The sequence below is a fragment of the Equus asinus genome, chromosome 14 (genome assembly GCF_041296235.1).
Source record: "Equus asinus isolate D_3611 breed Donkey chromosome 14, EquAss-T2T_v2, whole genome shotgun sequence".
NCBI lineage: Eukaryota > Metazoa > Chordata > Mammalia > Perissodactyla > Equidae > Equus > Equus asinus.
The window spans coordinates 32066097-32082968 of record NC_091803.1 but is presented as its reverse complement, the minus strand read 5'-3'; the positions used below and the strand labels follow the sequence as shown (position 1 = coordinate 32082968).

At 41.2% G+C, this 16872-nt stretch overlaps 1 protein-coding gene across 4 annotated transcripts in view; it reads right to left on the bottom strand.

Moving 5' to 3' along the window:
- Positions 1 to 16872, bottom strand: part of LOC106839006 (uncharacterized) — an 85509-nt gene that overhangs the window by 4729 nt on the left and 63908 nt on the right. For all 4 annotated transcript variants that reach the window (XR_011494250.1, XR_011494248.1, XR_011494249.1 and 1 more), the window contains 2 exons: positions 5285 to 5464; positions 3131 to 3300 (listed from right to left, as the gene is read on the bottom strand). The gene's annotated coding sequence lies outside the window, so the exon portion shown is untranslated. The remainder of the gene's footprint in view (positions 1 to 3130; positions 3301 to 5284; positions 5465 to 16872) is intronic.

Below are 16872 nucleotides of genomic sequence, written 5' to 3'. Positions count from 1 at the left end.
TGCACTTCTCCCAGCACTTGCAGACCCAGCGGCAAGTCATGCCTGAATTAGGAGACACTAGCACCAGCTGGCCTGTGCCCATCCTCAGAAGTCTGGGCCAGCCCACGGAGCCCCTCCTCTGAGCTCAGAGACATCAGCCCAGCTGAGTAGTGCCCCTCCTTGTAGATCGGAGTTTCACACCACCACCCACCAATGGGCTTCCTCCTCTGAGTTTCTAAGTTTTCCCCTTGTTTCTTCAGCTGTAGGAGTGGTAGCTGCTTCTTGCAACTGCTACCTTCATGATGCCTTAGAGTGCCTTTTAATCTCTCAGTCACTTAGTGAGTGATTTTGTAACTAAACAGCTTTTTTATGTTAAAGTCTCCATGTTAAAATAACTGAGGTGATTTTCTCCTGACTGGACTGATTGATGTAATGTTCTCCCTCTCTCCCGTCCCCTCCCTTCTCTTCCTTTCCCCTCACTTCTTTTCTTGTTCTCTGGTAAACTTATACTCCCTTTAGAGCCCTGACAAATATCATCCTTTTCTGGAGCTTTCCTGGACTCTGCTGGGCAGAACCAACCACCCTCCTCTGGTCCCTGGCACTTGGTATAGTGCTTCTCACCTGTGGTAGAGCCCTGTGTATATATCTCTGTTGCTCCTACTAGACTGTAAATTCCTAAGAGCAGGAACCATATAACATCATTTCTGCATTCCTGGTACAGTGCTGTGCACGTATTCAGGCTTGGTAAATGTCTGTTGAATGAATGAATGAATGAATGAATGAATGAAGAACTGCGTGCCACAGGACTTCTGATTGTTTCAAGTCCAGTCTGGTGCTATGTTTCTCCCTCCTCTCTTTCTGCCTAGATGGCAGTCTCAGTGAGCATTGGCATGGACTCTCTTTGCATTCCCTCCAATGGCTGGCCCACTGCTTGGCAATGACACCATTCCAGCACCCTTATTGTGTTGAGTTTCTCTTAGCTGGGTCTCTTTTCCTCAGTAGATATTAAGCTCCTTGAGGATAGGGTTTCTTTGGCATTAAAGGAGATTCTTACTATATATTTTGCTGAATGAATTGCTGAAGGGATCTAGGGGAGGTTTCGAGGGAAAACCCTTGAAGGATGGGGAGGATGTCTAGAAGTGGAGCCTTCATCCTTGGTAGCAGAGATGGTGGGAGGAAATTCAGAGAAATTGTTTAGGAAATCATTGACTATTCTGGTCTGGTAGAACGCAGGGCACATGGAGAGGAAATTTGGGAGACAAGGCAGCATAGCTGAGTAGGACACAGATTTTGGGTGCTGAGAACCAGATTAAGCAATATGTGCAGTATTTCACGGGGAGGTCCAGGGGTCCTGGTGTAAGGGACTGGCATCATCAGACCTTCATTTTTGAGAAGAGCCCACAGAGTGCTAGAGGAGAAACTAGTGGAGGAGGCCATTCAGGAAAAGCTGTGTGCTGTAAAACCCAACAGGAGGGTTAACTCAGAGAGCAAGGATCCCACTGGCCTGATGGTTCTATTCTGTAAGAAGCGGATTCTCTTCGTGGAGGAAGATGATGAATACTCCATGCTATAGACAATGGAGACCAAAAGGAAGTGAGAAAGGGAAAGAATCAGAATGTAACAATTATCCCAGGTTGAATGGTTTAGCTTCATCTTTTTTAATCTAATTAGCGTAGAGTTTTTCAGAATTTGATGTATTTTGTAAGACATGAAAGATAACAAAGAAGTGTCTGTCTTGGCTTTTAAGTAGATGTGTGTGGCTGGGCAACAGCGGTGTGTGGAATTCAGCTGGGTTCTGTTTCAACAGGGAATATGAGTCCCTTATAATTCTTACAGAAAGAAAACGACAGCAATTTGAGTATGACCTGCATTATCATCATCTTTCAAATGCAGTTAATGATATCAGCTTTCCTTTGTGGTCTAGGGCTTTTTGGAAAATTAAATAAGATGAAGGATGTAGAAGTACTTTGTAAATCATCAAGTGCTTACAAAATCCATCCATTCTTCCAGCAGATATGTACTAAGGTTGTCGGATCTGACATGAACGAGGGCAGGCCCTTGGGGTTGCAGGCTTGAATAAGCCCTGGTCTCTGTCCTTCAAATCTCTACATGAACTGATGAGCTTTCATAAAGATACTCTCCATGCCACAGGAGAAGGTTAGCATACTTTATAAGGGATTGTTACTAATATTACATTTAGTAAGGTGGGCTTTGTTGCTACTGGCTGCCAAGTTGATGTCTTCGGTTTTTCTAGAAGAGTACTCAGGGAGGCAGTAATACCATGTGATTAAAAGGAACTGGGCTTTGGAGACAAAGGATGAGCTGCAAGCTTATCCTCACTGGTGACACTGGCGTAACTCCTATCTAACTCAGAAGGTTACTGAGATCACTATATCGACCACATTAGAATCTCTTGTTCACATCCATTTATTCATAAAACTTGTAACTCTAGGTGTTTCCTACCTGCTGGCCAGAGAAAGACAGAGAATAAGTAAGTAGACAAATAGACAAGATACTTTTAGTTGACGAGAAGTGCTATGAAGAAAATGAAAGGGGTGATGTAATGGGGAGTGATGGGGTGAGGGCTGCTGCTACTGTAGGGCTATCAGGGAAGAACTGTTTGTGACAGGGACATTTGAGCCCGGACCTAAATGACAAGAAGCAGCAGCCAGGTGAAGAAGTTGGGGGAGGAGCATGCCAAGAAGTGGAGCACCTGGCACCCTGAGACAGGAAAGAGCCAGATCCATTTGATGATCAGAAGGAAGGTTAGCGATCTAAGTGACAAGCACAAGGGAGAAAGATGTAGCACATGAAGTCAGAGAGGCAGGTAGGGGCCAAATCATGTAGGACTTTGAAGGCCATGATGAAGAGTTCAGAATTTATTCTGAGAGTGGGAAGCCACTGGCAGGTTGAAGCAAGGGAATAGTGTCAGTTGATGTACATTTTGAGAAGATCAGCCAGGCTGCTGTGTGGGGAATACTCTATGGAGGTGACAGAATGGGAAAGGAGAGCAGGTAGGAAACAGATAGCTGTCCTGGCAACAGGCAATTGCCAGCTGGACTAAGGCAATTGTAGTAGTGGTAGTGGTAGGGGGGTTGCAGATGGTAGGTCAGACAGCAGACAAGCTTGGCCCTAGCATCACGAGTCTTACCCGCGCTGGTAAGGTCATTTCATTCATCTGATGACTCCATAATGCTTTCCCTGGCTTCTTGAACTTTGAACTCTACTCGTCATTGGAGCAAAAGTAGTGGTGGCTTTCTTTCTTCAGCACTTCAGACTTGGCTTTTTTGTCTCCAGCTCCAGTTCTTCTTAGATCAGGGGCTTTGAAGTGAGACAGACCTGGATTGGAATCCCTGCTCCAACACTTACTACATAGTTGAATGGATAACTTTTTAATTTAATATCTCCAATCCTCAATTTCCTAGCAGCAAAATGAACTTAATAATAATGCCTGCTTCTTGGAAACTTATGCTGAAGCATCAAGTGAGATAATATTTGTGGAAAGCTTCTCAATGAAAGTCACTTGACTTTCACTCTGAATTATCTCCTTCAACCTCCCACCTTAGACTGGGATGGGAGGCCACATGTTTCTGCTGAAACTCCAGCACCAGCCTGGCAGCCAAGTCAAATTTCAACCTCAGCAGAAAGACAAATTCCCACTTGAAAAGCAAAGTCTTTGCTAATCCTTATGGTTCCCTGGTGAGAATTTTTAAAAGGTGCCCCTGGGAAGATGCACTTCTGCTGGGGATGGTCTGCGCAACTCTGAGCAACAGCCTCAATGAGAAAAACTGTGGGCAGATCAAAAAAAGGAGAAAACTTCCAATGTGAATATTAATTGTGAATGTCAGGTACCTTCTGGATCATCACCTGTGCGTTTTGGCAAAAAGAAAGGAAACTAGAGAGTAAGTCTAACAGAGACACCCCTTTGTCACTGTGGGCAGACAAGAAACGAGCCCCTTTCTGTGCCTCTCAATGACCTGACATGGCATCCCAGTGGCCCACTCAACAGTGTTTAAGGAGGGAGGAGTGGCTGTGGAATTTTGTTGTAAGTCTGTCAGAGACAAAAAATCTGCCAAAAGTATACAGTTCTATTTATTTCACTCCAGGTATTTTCTATCCATAAAAATGGAAAAAAAATGCAATCACTCTCTTTGATTCTTACCTGCTTAATTTTCTCCATACCAATTACCACTACTCATCCTAATCCACATTTTGCTTATTTGTCTTAAATTTTGTCTGTTTCTCCCTTCCCCCTCCCACAACAACTAGAATGTGAATTCCACGAGGGAGGGAACTTTCCTTTTAAAGCTGCATCCTCCCTGGGGAGGACAACACCAGCACTAATAATCACTTACTGGCTGTTAGTTGAGTAAACGAGTGCAAGGCTTTGGGAGTCACCTGGTGGAGAGACCAGCTGTTACCCACATGCAACAGAGCTCTGCCTGTTTTCCCTTTGCATCCTTCTTCGTTTGGTGTGCCCAGGAATCTTGGGGGATGGTGGCGGTAAGAACCAGGCCACATCCATGCCCTGACAACTGTGCCACACTTACCAGGCCTGGCTCTGCCCAAGAAGCTCAGTCTTGCTGGTGCCATCCCCAGAAGGAAATGGAGAACTTGGAAATCAGCTAGGCCAATGCAAACAAGAAGCCCTATAGTGACAGGGAACTCACTACCTCCTAAGGCTATCTGCCTTCATGCCTTGTACCCTCACTGTTCCTAGATTGATCCGGGAGCCACGTAGAACCAGCTTGCTGTCCAGGCTCTTCTGAACCCATCCTAGGCTCCTTGGGAAGCGAATGCCCCTGGGCCTTTGCCCTCCCAAGTGACCATGCCTAGGCAGGAGGACCAGACCCTGAACACCAGCACAGCATCCAGCTTCTAGGGTAATTTTGGCTGAAATGCTGACCCACGTGCACAAGTCAAGACCACAGTGATGGAGGTTCCTGAGGCTTTTCCTGTTCCACCCACACTGCTGGGGAGGTGAAAGGATCTGAGAGACAGTGAGTTCTCTCTTGTAGGGGGAGGCCAGAGGGGACTCCAATGGAGTGCAAATCACAGGATAATCTGAGTAAAGAGGGAGAAAACCAGCTAAGCTCTCTACTGTCTCCCTCCAAATTTTCCCCCAGTTGTTGTTGGAAGGATTCACAAAAAATTGACATCATTTACTTCTAGGGAGGAGAACTGTGATGGAAGTAGGGGGTGGTTTTTATTGGATACCCTTTAATAGCTTTCAGAACATCTTTCAGGTATTACCTGAACATTAAATAATAAAATTAAAATGATAAAACATCAAAGCTTCTTTCACCTCTGTAGCGCCCTTTCTGCATGACAGGTTTCAGATATCACGTTCTCTCATCTTCTGTGCAGCTTACTGGGATATCGGGACCTGCCAAACCAGTTGCAGGATGGACTCTATCCAGCTCAAAGCCCCAGGGGTCTCTGTTTGTCTTATCCCACCATCCTCTTCTTTTTAGAGCACTCGGACCTTGGAAGGACCAAAAAAAGTCATGACTCCATCAAAAAGCTGGATCTTAGTTTCCATAAATACCCTGCTCTTCCAAGCAAATGCCCTTTCTTTGCACACTCCTCCCCCTATCTCTCCTTCTGTGGGCAGACTGGCTTTCTAGGTGGGCTGAAGTTTTACTTAAGGGTAACAAAAATTAAATAAGAGGTTACTTCTGATCAGAACTCACACAGCTGGGTTGCTGTGCCCAGCCTGACTGCACCTTTGCTTGCTGAGGCAGCATTCATTCTCTGGGCTCCACCTCTGCCCTTCACACATGTACCTCTCAAACATCAATCCCTGCCTGGTGGTTTACCTGAATCCTATGAGGTGCTTCCTCACACATGAACTCCATGAATCTCTACTGCATCCTTGTGGTGATGTTGGATCCCTCCCAATTTTCAGATGAGGAGACTGAGGTTCAGAGTGGGCAGGGCACTCCACTAACAGAATCAGAACTCCACCTCGCAGCCTTTAGCTCTACAAGTTAGCTACACTCCCCATTCATCCTTGGCTACTTCCTTTTAAGTAAGATGACACTACTTGCACTTCCTTTTGAGTTTTCATTTTGGTCCCATCCCTACCCTTCTCCTCTGTAACTTTGTTCCATTCTTACTTGAATGTTTCTCAAACATCAGTCATTCATGCCTCACCTTCATTTTCTTTTTCTTTTTCTTTTTTGCTATAAATAGGCACTATTGCCTCTAGTCTTATTTACTCAATATTTTCCTTTACATTGATCCTCTCAAAAAATTAAATAAAAACCAAAAAATATATCAATCCAAATGAAACTCTGTACTACTACTATCGTTAAGAAATTAATTCTATCTGCCACAACAGAACTAAAAAGAAATACAAAGAAAGCACATATTGTTATTGTTATTAAATCCCATTTGGATATAGTTCCTGCCAAATATTTGAGACTAGTGTGTTCTGTTTTTGTTAAAAAGAGGAATTAAGGTTTTATCAATTGTTTATTTTTATGATAATGTCGTCTAACAAACAATCCTCAAATCTCAATGGCTTACAGCAACACACATTTATTTCTCACAAGTCACCAGGCTGTCTTGGAGGCTCAGTTTCAGGCTGTGGGTTGGGGTATGTCTGCCCTACAAGTCTTTCACTCTGAGACCAGTGGCTATCTAGGGCATGCTCTTCTCATGGTGAATGGCAGATGAACCAAAAATCAAGGCAAACCATGAAAGCACATATAAAACCTCTGCTTGCATCATGCTCGCTTGTATTCCATTGACCAAAGCAAGCTACACCACCAAGCTCAACCTCATGGAGCAGAGAACTGTATTCCTCCCTGGAGTACAGGTGGAGAGGGATGAGTAGAGAGTGAATATTTGCTGAATCACGAATAAACTCCACCACAAAGGAGTGGAAGACACAGAAGGAGCAAACTGAAACTTTCTAACTGACTTAATTCAAGAGAACTGGAAAGGACTTAACCCAACTGTAATGCATGTCCTAGTGGTGAGCTCACTCTGATTCTGAACAAAATCAGGGTTCTTTTAGCAAGGAACAAGATGGTGTGGAGGTGGTGGTGATGAATGGCCACTGGTCAAGTGTATTTGTCTGCTAAGGCTGTTATAACAAAATACTACACACCAGGGGGTTTTAACCAACAGAAATTAATTTTCTCCAAGTTCTGGAGGCTGGAAGTCCAAGATCAAGGTGCTGGCAGTGTTGGTTTCCTCTTGGCTTGCATATGGCCATCCTCTTGCAGCCTCTTCATATGATTGACCCTCTGTGCACACACCCCTAGTGTCTCTCTGTGTGTCTAATCTCCTCTTCTTATCAGGACACCATGATATTGGATTAGGGCCCACCCTAATGGCCTCATTTTAACTTAATCATCTCTTTAAATGCCCTATCTTCAAATATAGTCACATTTTGAGGTCCTGGGAGTTAGGGCTTCAACATATGAAATTTGGGGGACACAATTCAGTCCATGACCATAGGAGAAAAGCAATGTTTGTCACACATGTTCAAGTCCCTCCCTCCTTCAAAAATTGTTTCCTTGATTCTATATCTTTTCTTCTATTCCTTCCCCTTCCAATTAATGTTTATTAAAAAGAGTAGACTACATTAGCTGTTTCCATTGCTGTCCATCCCTCACTAATAATCCACAGCCATCAGTTTTCTACTCTTAATTACTCTATTGAATTTTTTTGGAAACAAGTTCTCTAATGTTCTTGCTGCCAAATACAATGGATTCTTGGCCATTCTTGTCAATGATAATCAATTCTTGAATTGCTCTCTTTCATCTTTCTGTTATCACACCCTGCCTTTTCTGAGTCTTCTTTCTCAACATTGTCCATGGAATTCTCTTCCTCTTTCTTCTCTTTAAATATTATTGTACTTCAAGGACTCATCCTCAGCCAACAATTCCTCTCATTCCATATGCACTCTGTCCATCTCTCTCTCTCTCTCTTTCTCTCAATAACTTACTAAACCACATTTAAAATCTTGACCTCTCCCCTGAATTCACACTTAAATATCCAACTGATTACTAAATATATGCTAACCTTGGTCAGAGAGGGTGATGTCAGCATCATGGCTGACTGAGCTCTCCCTGTAAACTCTCCCTTTTAAGATACAATGAAAACGACATTCATATTCCAACAGAGAACATCCACACAACACAAAAGACATCTGAGAGACCCATGCAGCCATGTGGCAGAAATGTAGGAGCTGGAGCCTCCTCCAAGGAAGTGGAAAGAGGTAAGAGAATTCTTCTCTTCCTCCCCAAAGGGCAGTAACCCAGGCATTGCATATAGCTCTGAGAGAAAAGGGAGAGGGGAGGCCCTCCACGGGAACACCAGTGCTCTCCAAGGTCCCTCACAGCCCAGGGTAAAGCCCCACACAGAGGTCACTAGCTATTGTGGAGATGTCTTCATTAAGCTAACACTCCAAGAGAACATATAGTGAGGTCAGAGTGAGAAGCCCCTGAGATCATGCAAGAGAAAGAAATTGCCTCTCCCCCAACCCTCTGTGCCCATTCAACACACAGGAGCTGTGCTGCAGATTATGATGGGCTCAGAATACACATCTCTTGACCCCCACCCAGTGGCGGCAGGTGGAAGTGGTGATCAAATACTACCGCAATGAGGAAACACAAATCCATGCTGTCTAGCAGTATGAAAAAATATTAAATCTCCAGACCCAAAGGAAAATGACAAGTACCCAGAAATCAATTCTGAATGCACATAAATCTGTAATCTAAATCACAGAGAATTCAAAATAGCTATCATAAAAAACTCAACAAGTTACAAGAAAATGCAGATAGAAGTTCTAGGAATTCAGGACCTACTTCATAAAAGAGATTGAAACTATAAAAAAAAAAACCAGAAATATTGGAGATGAAAAACACAATAAATGAGATTAAGAAAAACATTGATTCCCTGAACAATAGAGCTGATATTATGGAGGAGTGAATCGGGAATCTTGAGGACAGAAATATAGAAATGCTTCCGATGGAGGAGGAAAGAGTACTAAGACTAAAAAAGAATGAAGAAATTCTCTGAGAAATATCCGGCTCAATTAGGAAATGTACCATAAGAATTATAGGTATTACAGAGGGAGAAGAGAAGGAGAATGGAGCAGAAAGCTTGTTCAAAGAAATAATGTCTGAGAACTTCCAAAACCTAGGGAAGGAGCTGGAAATACAAGTGAAAAAAGGCAACAGATCTCCTAACTATAACAATGTAAAAAGACCTTTTCCAAGGCATATAGAAGTAAAGCCGGCAAAAGTAAATGACAAGGAAAAAATATTAAGGGCAGCAAGGCAGAAGAAAAGAACTTCAAAGGAACCCCTATCAGGCTTTCAGTGCATTTCTCAGCAGAAATCTTACAGGCTAGGAGAGAGTGGAATGATACATTCAAAATTCTGAAAGACAAAATCTTACAGCCAAAAATACTCTATCCATCAAAATATCCTTCAGATATGATGGAGAAATAAAAACTTCCCCAGATAAACAAAAGCTAAGGAAGTGCATCACCACAAGACCCCCACACACAATAAATCCCCAAGAAGGCCCTTATACCTGAAAAAAAAAATAAAGGAGTTACAAAGTCCTGAGTCAGGAGATAAACAGGTAGACAAAATGAGAAAATTGTAGTTATCCATCAGAACAGGTTAGCAAACACTCAAGTATAACGTTAAAGGTAAAGGTAAGAAAGACACCACAAATAAATATAATCTTTTCATTTTAACCACAAACTCACAATACAAGATGGCATAAGATGTGACAAAAACAACTTAGGAGAGGAAGAGGGAAGGGATGGAATCAGCTTAGTCTAAGGAAATAAGGGGTTATCAGAAAATGGACTATCTTATTTATGAGACTATTCATACAAACCTTATGGTAACCACTAAACAAATAAGTAAAACAGAGATACATAATAAATAAGAAGAAAATCAGCACAGAAAACTACCTAATAGAATGGGTGGTTTGAATTACACAGGACAAGAAACAAAGGAAATGCAGGAGAACTGGAAAATGAGTGATAAAATGGCAGCATTAAGCCCTCATATATCAATAATCACTCTAAATGTAAACGGACTGAATTCTCTAGTAAAAAGACACAGAGTTGTGGGATGGATCAAAAACAAGATCCAACAATATGCTGTCTCCAAGAAACACATTCAGCTCCAATGACAAACACAGGCTCAGAGCGAAAGGATGGAAGATGATACTACAAGCTAATGGCAAACAAAAGAAAGCAGATGTTGCCATACTTACATCAAACAAAATAGACTTCAAGATAAAACAGTTAAAGAAAGAGACAAAGAGGGGTAATATGTAATGATAAAAGTGACACTCCACCAAGAAGACATAACACTTATAGATATCTATGCATGCAACGCAGGAGCACCAAAGTACATAAGCAACTATTAACAAACCTAAAAGGAGATATTAACAACAACAAAATGATAGTAGGGGACCTCAACACTCCACTCACATCAATGGATAGATCATCCACACAGAAAGTCAAGAAGGAAACAGTGGAATTAAGTGAAAAACTAGACCAGATGGACTTAATAGATACACATAGAACACTCCATCCAAAAACAGCAGGTTACACATTCTTCTCAAGTGCACATGGAACATTCTCAAGGATAGACCATATGCTGGGAAACAAGGCAGACCTCAGTAAATTTAAGAAGATCGAAATAATAACAAGCATCTTTTCCAACCACAATGCTACAAAACTAGAAATTAATTACAAGAAAAAAGCTGAGAAAGGGACAAAGATGTGGAGACTAAACAACATGCTACTGAACAACCAATGTGTCATTGAAGAAATTAAAGGAGAAATCAAAAAATATCTGGAGACAAATGAAAATGAAAACATACCATACTAACTCATATAAGATGCAGCAAAAGTGGTCCTAAGAGGGAAATTCATTGCAATACAGACTCATCTTAACAAACAAGAAAAATCCTAAGTAAGCAACCTCAACCACACCTAAGAGAATTGGAAAAGAAGAACAAACAAAGCCCAAAGTCAGCATAAGGAGGGAAATAATAAAAATTAGAGCAGAAGTAAATGAAAATGAAACAAAAAAGATAGTAGAAATGATCAATGAAACAAAGAGCTGGTTCTTTATGAAAATAAACAAAATTGGCAAAGCCTTAGACAGACTCACAAAGAAAAAAAGATAGAAAGCTCAAATAAATAAAATTAGACATGAAAGAGAGGAAACTGCAACAGATACCACAGAAATACAAAAGATTATAAGAGAATACTATGAAAAACTATATGCCAATAAATTGGACTATCTAGAAGAAATGGATAAATTCTTAGATTCATACAACCTCCCAAAGCTGAATCAAGAAGAAATAGAGAATATGAATAGATCAATCACAAGTAAAGAGATTGAAACAGTAATCAAAAACCTCCCAAAAAATAGAACTCTAGGACCAGACAGCTTCCCTGGAGAATTCCACCAAACATTCAAAGAAGAGTTAATACCTATCCTTCTCAAACTATTCCAAAAAATTGAGGAAAACGGAACACTTCCCAACACATTCTACAAGGCCAACACCACCTTGATACCAAAGCCTGACAAGGAAAACTACAGGCCAATATCATTGATGAACATAGACGCAAAAATCCTCAACAAAATATTGGCAACCCAAATACAGCAATACATCAAAAAGATCATACACCATGATCAAGTGGGATTTATACCAGGGACACAGGGATGGTTCCACATCCACAAATCAATCAATGTGATGCACCACATTAACAAAAGGAGGAATAAAAACCACATGATCATCTCAATAGACACAGAGAAAGCATTTGACAAGATCCAACATCCATTTATGATAATAACTCTTAAAAAAATGAGTATGGAAGGAAATTACCTCAACATAATATGGCCATATATGACAAACCCTCAGCCAACATCATACTCAATGGGGAAAAACTAAGCGTCATCCCTCTGAGAACAGGTACAAGACAAAGGTGCCAACTTTCACCACTCTTATTTGACATAGTACTGGAGGTTTTGGCCAGAGCAATTAGGCAAGGAAAACAAATAAAAGGAATCCAAATAGGAAATGAAGAAGAGAAACTCTCAGTGTTTGCAGATGACATGATTTTATATATAGAAAACCTTAAAGAGTCAATTGCAAAACTATTAGAAATAATCAACAACTACAGTAAAGTTGCAGGGTACAAATTCAACTTTAAAAAATCAGTTGCTTTTCTATACTCTAATAAAAAACTAACAGAAAGAGAACTCCAGAACACAATTCCATTTACAATCGCAACAAAAAGAATAAAATATCTAGGAATATTTAACCAAGGAGGTGAAAGACCTATACAGTGAAAATGATAAGACATTACTGAAAGAAATCAATGATGACATAAAGAAATGGAAAGATATTCCATGCACATGGATGAGAAGACTAAACATAGTTAAAATGTCCATACTACCCAAAGCAATCTACAGATTTGATGTAATCCCAATGAGAATCCTAATGACATGGAATTAGAACAAAGACTCCTAAAATTCACATAGGGCAACAAATACCCTGAATAGCTAAAGAAATCCTGAGAAAAAAGAACAAAGCTGTAGGCCTCACAAACCCTGACTTCAAAATGTACTACAAAGCTATAGTAATCAAAACAGCATGGTACTGGTACAGAAACAGGCACACAGCTCAGTGGAACAGAATTGAAAGCCCAGAAATAAAACCACAACTAATCTTCTACAAAGGTGCTAAGAAGATACAATGGAAAAAAGAAAGTCTCTTCAATAAATGGTGTTGGGAAAACTGGATAGCCACATGCAAAAGAATGAAAGTAGACCATTATCTTTCACCATACGCAAAAATAAACTCAAAGTGGACCAATGACCTGAAAGTAAGACCCAAAACCATAAAACTTCTAGAAGAAAATATAGGTGGTACACTCTTTGACATTGGTCTTAAAAGGATCTTTTCTAATACCATGTCCTCTAGGACAATGAAAGCAAAAGAAAAAATAAACAAGCGGGACTTCATCAGACTAAAGAGCTTCTGCAAGTCAAAGGAAACCAGGATCAACACAAAAAGACAACCCATCAATTTGGAGAAAATATTTGCAACTCTATATATGACAAGGGTTTAATCTCCATAATATATAAAGAACTCACACAAATCAACAAAAAAAACACCAAACAACCTGATCAAAACATGGGCAGAGGATATGAATAGACATTTCTCCAAAGAAGATATACAGATGACCAGTAGGCACATGAAAAGATGTTCAACATCACTAATCATTGGGGAAATGCAAATCAAAACTACACTAAGATATCACCTTACATCTGTTAAAATGTCTATAATCACCAAGACAAAAAATAACAAATGTTGGAGAGGTTGTAGAGAAAAGGGAACCCATGTACACTGCTTATGGGAATGCAAACTGATGCAGCCACTATGGAAAACACTACAGAGATTTCCCCAAAAGTAAAAATAGAAATACCATATGACCCAGCTATCCCACTATTAGGTATTTATCCAAAGAAAATGAAATCAACCATTCAAAGAGACTTATGCACCCTATGTTCACTGCAGCATTATTCACTATAGCTAAGACATGGAAGCAACCCAAGTTCCCATTGACTGATGATTGGATAACAAACATGTGGTGTATATATACAATGGAATACTACTCAGCCATAAAAGAAGATGAAATCATCCCATTCACAACAACATGGATGGACTTTAAGGGTATTATGTTAAGTGAAATAAACCAGACAGAGAAAGACAAACATCATATGATTTCACTCATACGTGGAAGATAAACAAATACACAGACAAAGAGAACAGTTCAGTGGTTACCAGGGAGAAAGGGGCTGGGGGGTAGGCACAAAGCACGAAGGGGAACACTTACATGGTGATAGACAAATAATAATATATAACTGAAATTTCACAATGTTGTAAACTATTACTTCAATAAAATAAATAAATACATGCTAACCTTGATATTCCATAGATAACATAGATAAATTAACATGACCACAACTGGATTCAATGTTCCTCCCTCCAAATATGTTCCTCTCAGAAAATATTATAACCACCTACCCCAGTTTACCTGATCAAAAAAAACCTGAGACATCATCCTTCAGTGCCGCCTTTCCCTTAACCCCATCTACATAATTTAGTTGCTAAGTCATCAAGTTCCGGGGAGAAGGAATTCTTTTAAGTATTTCTCAATTTCTCCTGTAATACATTCGCCACTCAGCTACCAAGGTAATCGCTTAGAAATGCATTGTTGACTGAGTTCGTTACTCTCCAGATGAAGTCCAAACTCCCTATCATGTGATATAATGACCACCCCTCTGTCATTTCACAACTTGAACCTGATGTTGAAATAATAGTGAATGTCAGCTGAGGTGACTCCCCGTCTCCAGGGTAAGTTCCTCCTTTTATGTGTGGATAATTGCAGCCAGCCTGGGACTTTAATAGACTAGAAAGGCTTTTACCAGACAAGGACACGAAGGACGAGGTGGTCTATCTTTACCTCATCCTGAAAAAGACAAGAGAAGGTTATTTAACTGTAGTCACAGTAAGCAAACCTTTCAGCCAGTCTGAAAGGTACTGGCTGAATATCGTGATTGCTTTTACAAGCCATTTGGAGAAGGGGATGGAGCAGAGAAGAGCCAGATCCTTTTCTTTGGGTAGGTCATAGACCTCCCCTAAAGGTATGGGTTCCCAACACCAATCATTCCTGAGCCTGGAGAAAGTAAGGAGAGTGTGGACTGGGCACTGAGTAAAGGCATATGACTAAAAACAGTCTCGCTATAGGATAAAGATAGCAGTGAAAGTGTCAGGATGAGCAATCTGCTAGATTTTAAATTCTTGGAAGCCCTCAGTTAAATGATACTCCCTTAAACATTGATAAGTCCAGATTGTGAAAAACAAAGTATTCCTATTTGATTAGCAGATTGCATTTCTCTACTAGGCCAAACAAAACTCTGGCATATTTAGTGGACTCCAGGAGGAGTATATCACAGTATCTCCACATTCTAGTGGATGTTTTAAAAGACGGCTGTAAGAGAAGTGTTTTGTCAAGGGCCAGAAGAGCAGGAAAGCAGATTGAAGGGGTGCACGGGCATGGTAGGCAGACAGGCGTATGTGGGAACCTGACGCTGTGTGACTTTGGGGAATATCACGTAATCTTTTCAAGTCTTGGTTTCCTCCTCGTCAAGGAGGAAAAATAATAGTACGTGAATCAAAGGGTGACTGTAGACATTAAGCAGGATATACATATACACGTGTTTTTTTGGCACAGTGCCTGATACATGGTACGCACTTGGTAAGTGATGGCTATTATTATTACCATTGTTGTTATTATTACTCAGTATTCTTAAGAAGAGTCATAGACCCTCAGAGATCCTTTGCTGTCTTCTCCAGCTCACTTGAATCTGCTAGGAAGTTTCACCTTCTGTCTCTGAGTTGTGGTGAAGCCCTAATGGTCCTCACCCCCCTGTGTCTCCTGGACTCCTGGCTTGGGATCCCAGAGGCCCCAAGAACTGAGTCTGTGTTTTGTTTTTCACCAATTGCCACTCTCTCCTTCTTTGTTTTCCCCAAAGACAACCCTCAGGGTCTTGACTGAAAAATGATTTTATTACTTGATTCTAGGAAGACTAGACACCACCACACACATGAGCCATGGGGGAAGGGACACCTTTTGGAGGTGCTCACACAGTTCTCACAGCTATGACCTGAGGTCTGTAGATGCCACACTGAGATGAAACATGACAGGATTTATAAAATGCCTAGCACAGTGTCTGGCACATGGCAAATGTGCAATTAATGGTGGTTCCCCTTCTCTGGTCAGGGTCACCCTAAGGTTTGGTGTGACTTGAGGATGATGACACTCTCCCAACCACATACACAAGCCTCTCTGTATGGAGGTCTTGTCTCAGGGGTGAGATAGGGTGCCCTGGCCTTTCATTTTTAAGATCCAGTTTTCTGCTTGAATCTGTTGATCCAGTGCTGCCAAGTCCAGCTAGGCAGCCAGCCAAAGGGGTGGACAGAATTAATAGACAGAACACAATCTACATTATTCAATGGGACAGGGGACCATCAGCCTCAAGGACTGAAGTGAGGTCCCTCGGACTGCCACATATTTATTTGCGGGTAAAGAATTTCAAGCAAGTACAATAGCCAGAACTCATTCCTGCAGGGACATGCAAGCCAAAGTCCAAAGATTCTATTCTTCATCCCCCTGAAGCACACCAGCCCATCCCAGGTTAATCCCTTGGGGAGTATTTTAAGAACAATCAGCAAGGTATGCAGACGGCATTCCGTTCCTGAAATGGCTGGCGTTCCTAAGCCCCTTGCCTTCATGCTTGATAAAATATCCCCTTCCGGCCTTTGATTCCAAGGCACAAACAATCTGGTATCAGCCTAGGCTTAAAGCCTAGAAAGAATGCTGCTATGATCTCCTGCAGCAATCCAGCTCTTTCTTTTCTTTTATCTCTTTTCTTCCTTCCTCCCTCCTTGCCTCCCTCCCTTCCTTCCTTCCTCCCATCCTCCCTTGTGTTTCTTTCCCTCTCTCCAATTCTTTCTATCTTTCCTCCCTCCCTCCAATCCACCTTCCCTCACTCCTTCTTTTCTTTCTTAGTTGCTCTTTCTTGCTGTTTTAATCCTTCTCTCTCATTTTTCTTGCCTTTTTCTATGTTACCCTCTCCTTTCTGATGAGGATTATTTTAGACTGGTTACTTTTAAAAACTGCAGATGGTAAGGAGACTCCGAGGAGTAGAATTTACTTACCCTTTGTTAAGAGACATTTACATTGTAAAGGAAATCTCCATCTGTAAAGGTGTCTCCCTCTCTGTACCAGGAAGAAGGGGGGATGACCTTATCTCTAGAAACTCT